Source organism: Procambarus clarkii, chromosome 49 (genome assembly GCF_040958095.1).
Source record: "Procambarus clarkii isolate CNS0578487 chromosome 49, FALCON_Pclarkii_2.0, whole genome shotgun sequence".
Classification (NCBI taxonomy): domain Eukaryota; kingdom Metazoa; phylum Arthropoda; class Malacostraca; order Decapoda; family Cambaridae; genus Procambarus; species Procambarus clarkii.
Window position 1 is genome coordinate 9,896,401 of NC_091198.1, and position 16,135 is coordinate 9,912,535.

Consider the following 16,135-nt stretch of genomic DNA (forward strand, 5'->3'; position numbering starts at 1 on the left):
TTTTTTTTTTTTTTTAACTATTATTATTCTCCTACACTGAACAACCTCACATATCGTACCTTTACATCTTTCTCAACACCACCTATATTAGGCACCACTCTTTATTCAGCCCTTCTAATCACCAACACATGTCATATATTTTGCTACTTCTTTTCAAGCACCACAATGTCTTGTACAATATAACTCCCACTCTTCACATCATTAAATTTCCCTAACTTTTACAAACATCCTACATAAATATTGCTATAAAACACAACGCCAAACCCTTACAATTTCATGACAATTATTTCACAACACACTAGTACAGATAGTTGATAAAACATTCATTTATATACAATATGTCCTCATTACTCACACCCCAAAACATACAGAAAACCACCCGAACAATAGTCATAACACCAGATATTAAACATAACAGAGGGAACAGTTTCAAAGTACACAATCCACACTTTTGCATCTTGCTTCCCAATTTTCCAGTCTATGCTTCACCGGCCTTCTTACTGCTACAGCCACCCGTCTTCATCCATTTTCTATACTGCGTCTGTAAAGTTAAAATGTTTCCATTAATTTCAATATTCACTTTACTTCTTGCCCTTCCAACAAGCTACAGTAACTACACGCCAAACTATTTCCTACTACAAACTATTCTCTAACCACCAATCTACGATGTTCTGAAACGCATCGTTAGAAGTCATATTACGTTTTCACTAACAAAATGGCCCGTCAACCATACTTCATCGAATACCAATTTATACCATTTGACATTAAAACTGCTAAACACTTACCCTTATAGTCAACTGAAGAATATCTACATTCCTTCATTCTTCCTAACATTTACACTAACCAGTAACAAACTTCGGTATTCTTGCAAACTCTACGTTCAATATTTCTAATGGTGTAGAACCAACACCTTCCACAGTTCGTCACCCCCACCCCCCTCCTAACTATTCATAATGCCCTAAACTATTTTCACCGATCACCATTAGGTCCTCCCAATTACAACGTCATGAACACTACCATTCATCCTGCTTCAAAGCGCATCTATCGATATTTCCCTACTAATTATGGTAGCCTATTCCATTAATTTCTATTTTTACTGCCTACTAAGACAAGTAAACTAGTTAATACTAACCGTTTCTAATGTCCCACAGATGCTCTTTCTATAATTCTGCAGAATATCCTTTCCAACAGTTTCCTCCTAAATTATAAATATTAACTGAAACTTTTAACAACTTGCCTTTTCTTTCAGATATTCCTGCAACGTTGTCAGGCGCCCCGTGTTCAACCACCTCTATCGAGACTTGCAACTACGTCACGTCAGAATTACTTCCGTGCCTTGTGCGCCTGACTAGTCCTCCGTTCACTTTAAGTTTCTCAAGAAGACTCGTGGCGATTGTCGAGCCACACCTAGAAAAACATTTACTTATTTATACCATTAATGTTTTATAAAGTATCAAATAAATTTATGAAAAAGTCCTAGTTATTTGTTTAACAAATTGTAATTTCTCTGTATAACATTCTTAACTCTTTTCTTTCTAATCTTTGATATATAGGGCAACACCAGGGTACAAACTTAAGTACTAAACCTTATTTAATATTCTTATTTTGTTTAATACATTCGTCCTAATAGCTTTTAAGTTGCCATTCCAAACAATATTACCACGCATTCTAGCGACTACCGATACCATGACTGATTATCATTACGACCCCACAAGACGTCGCATGTCCACTAGTAGCCCGTAAATTACCGACATGCCAACACTTAATTACTAACAAAATTGACTATCTGCGAAAACAATGTGATCCCAGACAAGCAGATTTCTACGTTTACTAATTCCGGCCCCACTGAATACATTAACTTTACTGAAAGGTTTACAATACAACTTTCGCACTACTGAAGAAACCACATCAACTAGGAAAATTGCCCAAGTAGTGGGGGTGGGGTGCAAGGAAGATTTAATACAATACCAAAATACAATTTCAATTTCTACCCAACCACAAACTATTAGAACTACCGTACCTAAAAATTTTTTTACCCGCTGCAATGGACACTACAGATATCAAGACTGAACAAATTCAAACCTGCATAACTTACCAATACCCGGTCTTAACCAAACTAATTCAGAAATAATTCCTTCCGTGAATTACATAACAGGCGAGTGTGGATTTCTGTAAAGTAAAAAACAAAAAGTGGGTTTAATACCATTAAGTTTTAAAACCATCAAGATTCATCGAAACGGCCTAGTTCTACGACCCTTGGGGAGGGGGGGTGGGGGCTGTGAAAACACCCTCAGACCATTAAGCCACAGTAGATACCCATAAACTGCCACCAACGCTACGCCACAGGAATAAGCTGTACATTTAGTGCCTTTTAGTACCTACTAGCCATTTAAACATTTAAGTAATGACACCTGCCTAAAATTCACCTACAAATCCCCAAATTTCTGCAGGAACTTGTATCCTTTACTCATTACACTAATAATTATTGCATTTTAAACGGGCCACGTACTGCCCAGATATTGACTTTGCCCCTTCTAATGCAGATTTAAACAAAAAAAACCGACCTGCCACTTTATGCTGTACGGCTAAATCTTAAACGACGCTAATTATTAATACTATTGTTAGGATACGTCAACTACGTTTCCATGTAAATAACTTTACCAATTCTATCATACGCCACCCAAATATCACCATCCCTCTGAAGGCATCACAGATAACAGAGCCCACATTACGCTACGCCAACAACCAGGTCACACGATAATTAAATACCGACACCTGCACCTTATATGAGTTAATACACTGAGCAATAAAGTCCACGGTAACCTTACCTGATGACCGGTGTAGCTGCAAATGATGTAAGAAGCGGGACAACTCCCAAGGAACTACGTCTGCTGGCTGTCAGCCCGACACTGTGGCAGCCGCCGCCCGCTCCTGACCTTCTTGCCCAACACACCCTCATTGGTGACGTCACAGTGCTTAACGACCATTATCCTCGTGCTGTGCTAGTTAATGTATATGTTTATCTCTCAGATTTTTCGCTAATACGTTTATTGCTTGTGATGTGTGTCTATGTATGTATTAGCACGATGTACTGAACGGGGTGAGCATAGCTTGAGCTACCTCATCCCTTTGTCTGTATTTTACCTCAATAAACATATTTCAATTTCTCGTGCTGTGCTAGTTTGCGCTCCAATGTTTTACATCCCGTTAGTTACTTTTAATCAGTAATATTATAATTTAATGTAATATGTAATATACTGATTTACTTTAATCAGTATATTATAAATCAAAACAGGGGTTAAAAGCTTTCGAAATTCATAAATAATGGATTCAGGAACTCGTCCCGTGGTCTACATACAGCCTATAGTCATTTTCGCCATTTTAATACTATATTAGCAATGTCAGACTGATTATTTTTAATAAAAACACAAGAAAAGATACAAGTATTTTTGATTGGCACTGTGTGTTAAGATTTCCTTAGCTAAGAATATTCATTAACAATTTACACACACTTGCACTTTTAATTCTTTATAAAATGATATGCTGAAATTTGGTTTAGAAACTAATTAATGTCTTAAGTGCTCTTCGTCAGTCCTAATCAAGGCTAATATACTTTTAATACAGTAACAATGCAAGCCATAATATCAACAGTCTCAGAGGCTGTCATAACGTGCACATGTTTACTGGGAAAAACTGTAAAACAGATAATATATAAAAACATGTATATACATTATGTCCAACCCGATGTACAGTGCTTTATAATCATAAATATCTTGAAATTTATGTTATTTTGGTCATTTGTAGTATTCTCTTATTCTGCCTTTCACAAATTAGTGTGATAAATTTGAAATCATAATCTACAATATGTATTTCTTATTGACCTATAAATCTTTGCTAACAATTTATAAAGGAATCTGGAAAACACCTTATAATTACTGATGGACTACCCGTTGTGCTGTGAATCTCGCAGACATTACCTTTCCACTGCTCTCCTCAGCCGATGTTGTCGCTTTGTGTTACATCACTCGCTCCCTCTTTGCACTCCCAGTTGACACTAAAATCTTTGGCTCTTACATCCTTGAAGGTGAAGTCTAGGCACCTTGCCCTCAACCTCTACCCCTTCCTAGTCCCACAATCGTCGTCGCCCCTAAATTAACAAATGCACCCTTTCCTGGGTCTACAACCAATTGACTGAACATAATGGGCTGTGTTGCACCACACAACTTCCCCCATGCTCGAGTGGGGGAGTTGTGTATATTGACATAGCTCGAGTGCATGGGGGGAGTTGTGTAAAACCCTGGTTTGTATCTCGGAGAGGCTGCAGGATCCAAAGTTCAAACCACAAGTTCAGTAGAACTTCTGGTTTCAACTCTTTTTTTTTTACCATGTCATAGCCAGTCGATTAAGGCAGCGTCTGGGATGCTCTCGGACGTAGGTTCGAATCCTCGTCACGGCCCTTGTGGATTTGTTCATCAATATATAAAAAAGGTTAAGTTCCCAAAGTTACTGGTGCTACTTGATTATTCTCCTACAGAGTTAATTACACTAAGTTTTAAAAGTAACTGGGAGGAGTGGTGGCTGCATTTGTTAAACAAGTAACCTTAGTAACTATCCACACTGTAATAGACTGCAGAGATATCTTTAACACCTTGGTCATCTCTCACACTTTCCCGTGAAAGTGGGTTGATCACAAATGCTCAACTGGGTTCAGCATTTGTGAGGGCGAACTCTTTCCAGTTTTTATGGGGTTAAAAATACAATTACAGTATTACAGTCTTAGGGTTACAAATAGCAACCATTACAATGGTAGAAATCAGTTGTTACATGACCATCCTCTATCAAGTTAATAAGAAGTATTAACTGCTTAGTTGTACATTTGATAAATGTGATTGGTTTTTTTATCTTACATAACCTATATCATTATCTACACAAGCTAATGAGAGTGTGAGGCAAGTATATTATATAGTAAATATACTTGCTACATATCCAAGCATGGAGACATCATCTTCAGAAAGATATAGCATTTTTGGAGAATGTTCAACAATGCCTTTTATTGCCTGGAGTTGAACTAAGTCAACTTTCAAACCAGGAATGGTTGAGGGCCACACGGTCAACAATACTGCAAACCAGACATTAGGCAAATTAGTTATTTTTTGTTAATATTGAACAATTTGGTGGATCCAGACAATTTTTTAAAAAAGGTCAGATGTAACACAAACAAGGAGCAATGGTTTTAAGCTCAACAAGCCACAATGTGGGACTGAAAACAGGAGCAGCTGCACGTTTTTCCACCCACAGGGTTGTAAAACAGGTGGTGTGGGAGGGGAATGTTCCAAAGTAGGATCAATAGTCTACTCAAAAAGACTATTGAGTAGTCTAAATCATAGACTACTCAATAGTCTATGATTTGTCATATGAAATCATATCCACCATGACCACATTTGCTTCAAGTGCAGTTATCTAAATCACTCATATGTGGTAGCTAAACACCGAAATGCTAGAATACACAGTGTGATTGTAACTTGCGTAGCTTATTGTGGGGTTCAGTCCCCGAGCCCATTACGCGCTTCTGTAACCCTTTCCAATACCGCCCACAAGATGGGTATGGGGTGCATAATAAATGAACTAAATCAAAAACTGATGATCCTTTTGAAACTTCAAGTTCCCTTTTAGCGGCCCAGATGTGAAACCACTCTGCCGAATACACAGCCCTTTCCTGAACCATCTAATCTCCATCAGTCATAAAGGTAGTCGCCTAGTTATATTAAACTTTGTGATTGTTATAGATTCAGCTACTCACAACAAGTTCCAAGTAGCACGGGCTATGGTGAGCCCGTAGTAGACTTACCTGGCACAGGAGCGGTCTTATCTAAACTTTTTGTGGCATAGCTTCACAATTTATATCTTTGTACCGCCTGGCAGGCGTACGACCGACATGATTCTTTACTACAAATACTTTGAAAACAGTCAAGATTCCCAAAGATTCACTGTGCCATTCTTTACAGACTTGTGACATTTTTTCTCAGTCTTTATTCCAACACCTCAAATATTACAACAACGGCATACTCCAAGGCCGCTCCAAGCAACAGCCTAGTGGACCAAACTCTCACAAGTCAAGCCTGGCCTCGGGCCGGGCTTGGGGAGTAGAAGAACTCCCAGAACCCCATCAACCAGGTATCAACCAACCAGGCATAAACTGTCTGCAGGAGAAACCGACCACAATGTTTTCACAACACCAAATTACAGTTGTATGGGCCCATCCACACCTGATCAACCCCATCAACTTGTTGGCCGCAAACAACCGCTCCTTCAAGATTTTTATCAAACATTTCATGAACTACTCTAAGACATTAGGGGGCTATTCATGCCAAAGACTGTACCTCTCTCAACCAGTTTAAGATAAAAAGGACGAGAGAGCAATGCAAATAGAGGAGCGTGCGTCTATCCGCTCCCCAACAAGTATGGGACAAAACCTTAAGTACGTTAAGGCCCTTAGAGCATTCAACATGGGGCGACCAAGACAAACGAGTATCAAAGAATAACCCCAAAAGCTTCGTGGATTCTTTGTACTCAAGGGCATGACCATAAAGTGACAAAGAACGACCCGCTTCCGAGTAAAAGTCATGACACAAGTATTAGTAGTAGAGAACTTGAAGCCATGATTGGTGGCCCCAAGATGACACAGCATCAATCGCAAGTTCAAGCCGCAGTTGAAGGACAGGCGAATCACCACCCCGACACCAAAGAGTAAGATCGTCAACATAAAGAGCGAACAAGATGCCAGAAGGAAGGGAGGAAAAGACCATTAGGGGCAACCAGAAAAACACTAGTACTAACAACACTACCTTGGGGCACACCTTCATACTGCCAAAAACAGGCAGACAGAGTGGTACCAAGCCTGACTCGAAAGGTACGAAGAGAGAGAAAGCTTTGAATGAATAGAGGCAGATTACCACGCAGGCCAAAACAACCAAGTTGGGACACAATATGGTACCTCCAAGTTGTGTCATAAACCTTTTCCAGGACAAAAACGACAGCAATAACGGAGGTCTTCGCAGCAAAGGCACTACGAATATACACTTCAAAGTTCACCAGGACATCAGTCGTGCTGCGGCACTTGCGAGAACCAAATTGAGGAGAGAGGTGGTGATGGTGTTCCAAGAACCACATCAGACAAACATTTACCATACGCTCAAACAGCTTGCAAACAACTCCTGAGAGCAATAGGGCGCAAGTCCTTAGGGGATGTGCACAGAGACCCTGCTTTCTGAATAGGGAGTACAACGGCATCGAGCCAGTCCTCAGGGACAGAGACGACTCCCACACCTGGTTATACACTCAGTAAATACCAAGATGTGCACGGAGGATCATGGCGAAGCATCTCATAATGAACGTCATCCGAGCCCTCCGCCATACATCCGCAGAGGGCCAGGCCACACTCAAGTTCAGAAAGAGAAACGATCGTTATTGGGCAGGCGGAGATGAGTACGGAAATCTAAAGGATTAACAGATTCAAGAACAGGCTTACGAAGGAAGGAAACATTGACGAAGATGAGAACCAAACTTAACAGAAAAGTGGGAACCCACTTCGGTCACAACCTGCACTGGATCCGCCACAACAGTACCACAGAGGTCGAGAACCGGCGAGACATCCTGAACGAACTTGCCCGCAATCTTGCGGATCTTCTTCCAGATCTGCGGCACACAGTATCTCACATAATGGTGGAAACGACATTTACAACTCTCACGTTTAGCTGTACAGATGGTCCTACGGGCCACCGCACTTGCCTTCCGAAACAAAATAAAAGATTCTGCCGCCGGCGGTGTTTCTGCCAGGCTGCACGCTTACAGCGGGCAGCCTCAGCACAGTCCACATTCCATCACAAAACGCACTTCCGTGTGCCCCGGAAGAAAGAGCGAAGAATACAGTGGAGGGCAGCGTTGAAGACAGTGTCATACAAAAGAAGGAGAGCACAAGCAAGAGGTCAGAGAGAGTAGCACGGAGGGTAAATAGCCTCCAGTCAGCCTTGACAAACTGCCACCTAGGGAAGGAGACGGGAGGGTGGAAAGAGAAAAAGGAAACGAGGATAATTAAATAATCACTGGTACGGAGGTCATCAACAACCTGCCACGTGAAATCTAAATAAAGGGACGACGAGCAGAGAGAAATATCAATACACGAAAGGGTGCGAGTTCGAGAGTCAACATGAGTGGGCTCGCCAGACTTCAGGAGAGGAAGGGAGGACGAAAGGTTCGAGAAGACGGCCTCGGGTGTTTGTCAGATCATCATCCCAGAGGGAATGTTGACAGTTGAAATCAACCAAAACAACCACCGGCTCTGTCAAGGAGTCCAGGAGGTGCTTAACATCAGCCCTGGAAACACAAACCGAAACTGTCTCTATTTTCCGCTTGTTACAACTTGAAATAAAGTTGTTATATCTTGGCTTAACGTGTTTATGACGTATTAGAACGTTGTTACAACTTGCTATATTGGTTGTTATAACTGGTTAGGAGGTGTTAAAACTTGCTCCAACGTTGCACCAACGTCGTAGTTTCGGTGTGTGTTTGGTGGGAGGAAGGGAAAGCGGGACATTTGGGGGAAGATACATGGAACAGACTGTATACCATTTACCCACAAACACAGGAAGCAGAACAATGGATAGGTGAGGGTAGTAGTAGGGGGACGAAGGGAATATCAGATCCAATTAAGAGACAAGTAGTGTTACAGGGCCCAGCAACAGCTGGGGGAGGGGGGGAGAAAGAAAGGAATTACCACGAAAGTGACAAGGACGAGCACCAAGCATTGGTTCCTGCAGACAAACACAAAGCAGTGAAAACTGTGTAATTAGAAGTTGCAGTTCATATAACTTTGCATACAATCCACGAATATTCCACTGAACAATAAACATTACCAAAGAGAAACGACAGTAACACAACAAGAAACAAATAAAGGTATAGAAGAACACAGTTTATTAAAGAATCTCAGGAGCAGGGTTGGCAAAATCAGGGTTAGGGGGCATGGGTAAACTTAGTAAGGATAGAGGGAAGGGAGCAAGAGGACAGACCAGAGGCGGACTGACAGGGTCCAGAGGAGTAGGAGACAACTGAGAGGGGCAGGCAACGACAGCTGGAGGAAGGGGGGCACAAGTCAGGGAGTGCACCTCAGCAACGGCAGTAACAGAGAGGGAATCGGGGGCAAAAGAAACCTCCTTATCTGGGATAGGGGGTTCCACCACTGAAATGGGAGGGGATGTAGTGACAGAGTCAGAAGGAGGGGGGTGAGGAAGAAAGTCAAACCTTCTTACCCTCTGGAGAGGAAGAAGGAGAGGACCCAACCTTAAGTTTCTGACTAGAAGACACAGGCATTCCAGTAACAACATACCAGGCAACAGACTCGATGGTCTCCGCAGAAGAGAAGAGGAACGGAAGCGAACAACACGAAGATTGCTCGGTGATTGACAGTGAGGGGGTAGTAGGAACAACTGAGAAGATGGTTGATGATAAAACCATCAGCTGTGAAGACAACACAAGCAATGGTCTCGTCTTCTTTACACTTAGCTAATTACTACATACTACAATATACAAACACTACATATTATGTACATAACTACATCTCACTATTTTACTTGCTGTTATTGCCCGAAACGCTATGCGTACTCGTGGCTTTAAGGATTGTATGTTTTATCTTTAAATCAAACTGTTTGTACTGTAACTCTGCAACTATGTAAGTACTTTTCCTAAATAAATTCTTATTATTATTATTCCCAGTCTTTTGCAGAGTTACTGATCAATTCCTGTGAGGCTAAGTCACACACTTAGTGTGTCATTTTTTAAACTTATCACACACAAAGGTGCGTTCACAATATTAATGTGCAAAGTATTCATTTCAAACAGTCACCGCAATGTGTTTCCTTGCCTAAAAAACAACAACAATCTGGTATCTTCGAAACAAACTTTGCACCTCATAAGACAAGAAGAATCTTTACATTCACTACATCAAATCTTCAAATTATTTATTACACACCAAATCCATTTCTAACAAACTCTAAGCAACACAGTACCTCAATTCCCTCATCCAACTTCTTGACACTTCATGTCCAGCCACACCATACTGCCTCTGGCTCGCCGCACGGCCCATCACCGAAGCAATCACTCTCCCAATACCAGTCTTTGCGTCGGTAATAATGACTGTCTTCCCCTATAGGCTCTCTTCACAATTTCTCCTGCAATATAAATACAATTTCACTTTACTACATATTTCATCATATTTCTCTTTTACGAAATCTGGACTACGATTTATTAAAAGAAATTAGGACTATGATTTGATGTACAGTTTGAAGCTATGGGCAAGGACATGACACAGGATATCATAATTCACATACAACTAATTAATTACATCAATGTCTACCCCGCCCTCCTTCCCGTATTAATCTGTAATCTGACAAACTCTTTAACCTCGGCTCTCATGTAATTAAAATGTAACGCTATATGCGCTTTGCCCTGTACAAGAATTTCACGTTATCGTCTCATTTTGGCCGAATACCAGGGCCTCCCCAGAACTTTGTTAAATAAACACTTTACCTTCTTGAGAATAGCTGCAGTTTGCATGAAGGGTTTACCCTCCCGATGACTGCACCAGGACAGATGAATGCAGACGCGTTGACGTTGAGGAGGAGATGAAAGTCAAAAGTGTTAGATGTGTCGGCCCGTAGAGAGAGGAGTGGCGACGAAAACACAGGCGGAGGACGTTAGAGGGAGACTCGCCACACCGTAGGGCGGGATGTCCAGTTCACGCCAGCAGCTGATCCACGCACGGCGTAGCATTGCGCACAACACGTCAACTAATATTTCTCTGGAAACTTGTATATCGGAAAGCTTAAACAGTACGCATCCCAAATCACCCACGTGTCAGGGGACACCCGACACCTTTACCTTGACTGATCAAACAGAACGGCACTTTTCACACATCTGAAAAATTATTTACATATATTATGGGCAACTAAAACAAGTTTCTCACGTACAATCGAGTAACAAAATACAATTAGGACTTTCAAGAACAATGGAACCAATCACTGGAAAGGTGAAATTGAAATGGAGATTAATTACAGAGTATCAACAGTAGGGAGTAGCCAAGACTGATAAGATTGCAACGGAACATCTTTGGCTTTGACACAGGAGGCTATGGCTAGGCATCAATGTTCTTTTAAAAGTTAAAAAGAAACATTGTCTTATTACGGTCTTCCACTAAAACAAAACCTTTAGCTAACCTTAGTTTAAAGTACTGTGTATTATTAACCTATTTAGCTGTTTATTGGTATATAGTTAAAAATGATTAAAACAGCTTAATTACAATGTATAATCTATAAGCACTAAACCAACGGTAGAAGCCTACTGATTACAATGAGATTTTTACAGGTGATTCAATTTTATAACGCTGATTTAATAAGATGGAAACAATTAACATTTATCTGCATAATTGCCATCCTGATATAAGAAAGGTAACTGCAGAAGGCCTATTGGTCCATACGAGGCAGCTCCTATTTATAACCACCCAATCTCACTCATATATATGTCTAACCCACGCTTGAAATAATCGAGTGACCCCACCACCACGTTACGCGGTAATTGGTTCCACAAACAATAACTACATATGACCAACTCCATCCCCCAACTCACTAAACACAACCTAGCGTAACTTGTTGGTAAACATTACATGCTTAGCTAGAAGACATGTTGTGCATATTATTCAAACTATGATCAATGCAATAATGCAGCAGTGCGCGTGCTCAAAATAAAGTTACCATACAACCATGGGGGTACCGTTGACAAGGCGCCGGCTTCCTGTTGTCGTTGAGGGCACTATAACTGGAGGCTCCTTAGGTACGAGCATCTTCCCTTCATTCTGAAACAATCATATTATCTTGAGATGATTTCGGGGCTTAGCGTCCCCGCGACCCGGTCCTCGACTAGGCCTCTTTTGTTACACCCCACCCCCTAGGAAGCAGCCGTAACTCCCAGGTACCTATTTACTGCTAGGTGAACAGCCGCATCAGGGGTGAAAGAAACTCTGCCCATTTGTTTCCACCTCCACCGGGGATCGAACCCGAAACCTTAGGACTACAAATCCCGTGGGCCCATTTTTTCTCATTAATATTTACATTCAATATGTCTAAGATTTGTTCTTGGTGTTGTCCTTAAGGCTACCCCACGGGCATGACTATTTACGGCCACTCCCTTAATCACCAACTAGTCCGGTGGTTCCCACCCGACAACACTGTTTTATATCAATATATAAGCAATAATAACGAATCACGTAATATTAAGTACACACGGGAACACTAATGTATATTATATTATTAAAGATTTATGGATATTATACTCACAGTTATTCCATGTGAACCATGCCAATCGCCTGCTCGCCGTCAAATGACCGTATTCTATGAAGTGGGACGCCCGGACACTCAACTGACCGCTTGGTAAACCATAATATCAAAACTGTCAACCTGTAATACACTTAGGCTTCTGACCACCAGAGGCGCTAATGCTCCCCTCTTATTACGCTAGTCATATAGTGATTGCTGCCACTGTCATTACAAAAGTTAAAGAGATTCATGTTCTGAAGTGTATATACGACAATTTAATGATTTTTTTTAAGTAGCGTAAATAGTGTAAATAATAATACATGCGTTTTATTTTTAGTACCAAATTATCTGACAGAGTGGCACTATACCGTCTCACCTTTCACCTCACATTCTTTCTTATCCAATTAGCCTGACGGCTGAGTAAACAGCGCTCAGGATTCGTATTCCTAACGTTCCGGGTTCGATCCCCGGCGGAAACGTAAACAAAACACACCGGAAACAGTTTCTTTCATCCTGATGGTCTTGCTCACCTAGCAATAAATAGATACCTGGGAATTAGACAGCTGCTACGGGCTGCTTCCTGGGGATGTGTAACAAAAAGGAGGCCTGGTCGAGGACCGGGCCGCGGGGACGTTAAGCCCCGAAAACATCTCAAGATAACCTCCTTACAAATTAACTTTCTCTACCTCTCCCTACACAAAATCTCGTAGACTTGAGTCAAAATTAAATTCACACCAGTTGCTCCACCATTATTCTATTATGCACGAAGTACTGCACGTCTATGGGTCATCCAATAAGGTTAGCAGACTTCTAGATGTTACCACTGCTAGGCTTAGGCTCGGCTACAAGTACCTCTGGGAGTTTGTAACATCTGCTGATGTAGAATTAACTAAATGTAAACTCTTTGTCAGCAGAACTACTCGCATACATTGTGTCATTATATATAAAGGAATGTGAAGATATCGCTGAATTCAGAGATAACACCATAAATGGACTTCAAGAAATGTGTAAGTGCTTCATTAATAATGATGTACTACAGGAAATCTTAATGAAATATTCTACATTTGCTTACTGTAGGTAATGCATGCACGTGACTGTAAAGCTGCCGCCCAGTTGGGTGGGTGTGGAGCCCATGACTAAAGATGCCGCCCAGTTGGGTGGGTGTGGGGCAAGACTAGTAACTGTGAGTCGCCATAGATGTAAGTGTCGAGGTGTATATGTATTTGTGTAAATGATTGTATATATATGTTGTTACAGGAATCTCTCTAGGAAGGAGATTGGGCCTGTTCCATCATCACCTATTCTACCATATCACGTCTGCATATTCAAGAATCAAGAGCAACAACAACTATAGTACTCTGAAGTCTAGACAGTGTACCACCACTCTACCTCCCCCACGGCCCGCAAACTTCAAGTTCAAGTATGTTTATTGACATAAGAAAGAAATACATCTCAAAGGGATAGAGTAGCTTAGGCTATTTCTACCCCCACCCCCCCTGGCCTGTCAGCCCAGCACACCTGGCGCCCCCCCCCCCTCCAAGTTCACGCCGCTCGCTAGTTAACAAGCGCAGTGCTCGTTTCTACCTGCCAGCTTCCAATTATAGGAACACCAGCGCCACCTGGATGGTACCTTCCCTGTATATATAAGAGTCAGCCAGCACCACCAGTCAACAGAGGTCATGACCTCTCCATACGGTATAGTCGCACCTACACAGATCTCCAGTATCAGTTAATGATACTGGAATGGGATCGTCTCAAAGCCCTCCAAATGTTCTCACTAGAAAGAAGACGAGAGAGAGATATCAAATAATATACACCTGGAGGGCCAAGTACCAAATCTACAGTCAAATAACAACGTACTGGAGTGAACGACATGGAAGAAAATGTAGAATAGAACCAGTGAAGAGCAGAGGTGCCATAGGCACAATCGGAGAACACTGTATAAACATCAGAGGCCCGCGGTTGTTCAACACCCTCCCAGCGATCATAAGAAATATTGCCGGAACAACTGTGGACATTTTCAAGAGGAAACTACATTTATTCCTCCAAGGAGTGCCGGACCAACCGGGCTGTGGTGGGCCTGCGGGCCGCTCCAAGCAACAGCCTGGTGGACCAAACTCTCACAAGTCGATCCTGGCCTCGCGCCGGGCTTGGGGAGTAGAACTCTCAGAACCCCATCAACCAGGTATCGACAAGGTAACTAATAATGGCTTCGAAGGGTCACCACTTACAGGCTATTCGTGCCCGTGCCACCTTATGGGTGGCTTAATCTTCATCAGTCAACTAACAGTCGGAATACTTCTCAATGTTCCATCTATTCTCACACTACCCTGTGTGGTGGTAAATTTACATAGCCTAGTACTTTGTCTTTTCAGCACCATGTTATATAATTGTGCGTAACCTTAATTTTTTTTAACTTTGTAAGCCTCCCAAGTCTTATTTGTTACTTTATTATATTAAAATACTTAAATTTTTAGATTTCGTGTATTTTATCCTGATTTTTAATTAAAGTAATCCTGGTTATATCTTCAATCTTGTGGAATGTGCTTCACATTCCATCTGCCTTGAGCAACTAATCATTGTAACTCTAATGTTGCACTATGCACTTTTTTTTTTTTTTTTTTTCTCAATAAACTTGCTTAGCTGAAGAAACAATGGGTTTCGGTTCCTGAACCCATTATGTTCCTTTAACCTCTTCCACCACGGGATGAGTATGGGGTGCACAATAAAAAATCTCTTGCATAACACGATACTACAAAAGGACAAATGAAAAGTAGAAACAAAATTTACTGTAAATAGTAAGTTATATTTTAGCATTAGAAAAGTTACTAATGTAAATAATTAAGTTTTAGGTAGATTAGAAAAGTTTAGTTTTAGTATTTGTGTAATAGTTACAGCAGTCATTACTTCTGCGGCAGATAAGAAACGCAGAGCTTTTCTCGTGTACCACAGACGTGGCCACATTTACAATGTTCATGTATGTGTTTATATATACAGTATGGTATTTTATTCCATTGACGGGGGTTAAGAGATTAATATAGTTGAATGTTCTATTGAACAGTCAACCATACGTTATTGAAGTGCTTATAAAAATGCTAATGTAACCTACATACACTACGTCTGACCAATTTTTTTTTTTTTTTTTTTTTTTTTTTTTATCACTCGCTTAACCCACGGTAACTTGATGGAGCGCCGCCCTGCTCCTTATTGTCCGAATTGCGTTGTCCCTCTTACAGTTGTGCATATACTTGTTTAATGTCCTGACTTCCAGGACGAGCGTGTCTTGTTTTCCGACCGTCCCTCGCGGTCACTTGTCCCTCGATAGAATTCTAGGTAAATCTGATACTTTTGATATCTTTCGCCTTATGCGTTTTTGTTCTCTTATTGGCATTCTTGGTGATATTTAGCGCCCTGATTATTTCGCACTTTGATGGTGCTACATAGCCTTCCCGGTTTGGTGCCTTCTGTCAATTACCTTGCCTTATTAAATCATTAATGTGCGGTTACCCAAGATTGAATTCCATTTCAACTTGGTAAGTCCAATCGTGATGTTAGAGCAGAGGGGCTAGTCGCGGAGCTCTGTAGGACGAGCTTCTTGTGTAGGTGTTTAATGTAAAGAAATTAGTCTAGCTCTGAGTAAGTTTTAGTATGTACAAACACGGCCCTTGTTCCGCAAGAGAACGTATTCCTGCACATTACGCAACTGACCATTTCAGTCTTAGCCTGAAAAAAACTTCAGTTTTCGAAAATGTGAAGAAAAACGAAAATGAATT

General features: G+C 41.2%; 1 long non-coding RNA gene across 1 annotated transcript in view; it reads right to left on the reverse strand.

The window, feature by feature from the left end:
* Positions 1–13,798, reverse strand: part of LOC123758450 (uncharacterized) — a 14,457-nt gene extending 659 nt beyond the window's left edge. The window contains exons 1-8 of the long non-coding RNA XR_011222415.1: positions 12,384–13,798; positions 11,802–11,902; positions 10,582–10,968; positions 10,062–10,223; positions 2,829–2,997; positions 2,096–2,169; positions 1,238–1,407; positions 1–541 (exon numbers count right to left, since the gene is read on the reverse strand). The exon at positions 1–541 is cut by the window's left edge and continues 659 nt beyond it. This is a non-coding gene — a long non-coding RNA (uncharacterized lncRNA). The remainder of the gene's footprint in view (positions 542–1,237; positions 1,408–2,095; positions 2,170–2,828; positions 2,998–10,061; positions 10,224–10,581; positions 10,969–11,801; positions 11,903–12,383) is intronic.
* Positions 13,799–16,135: the final 2,337 nt, after the last annotated feature.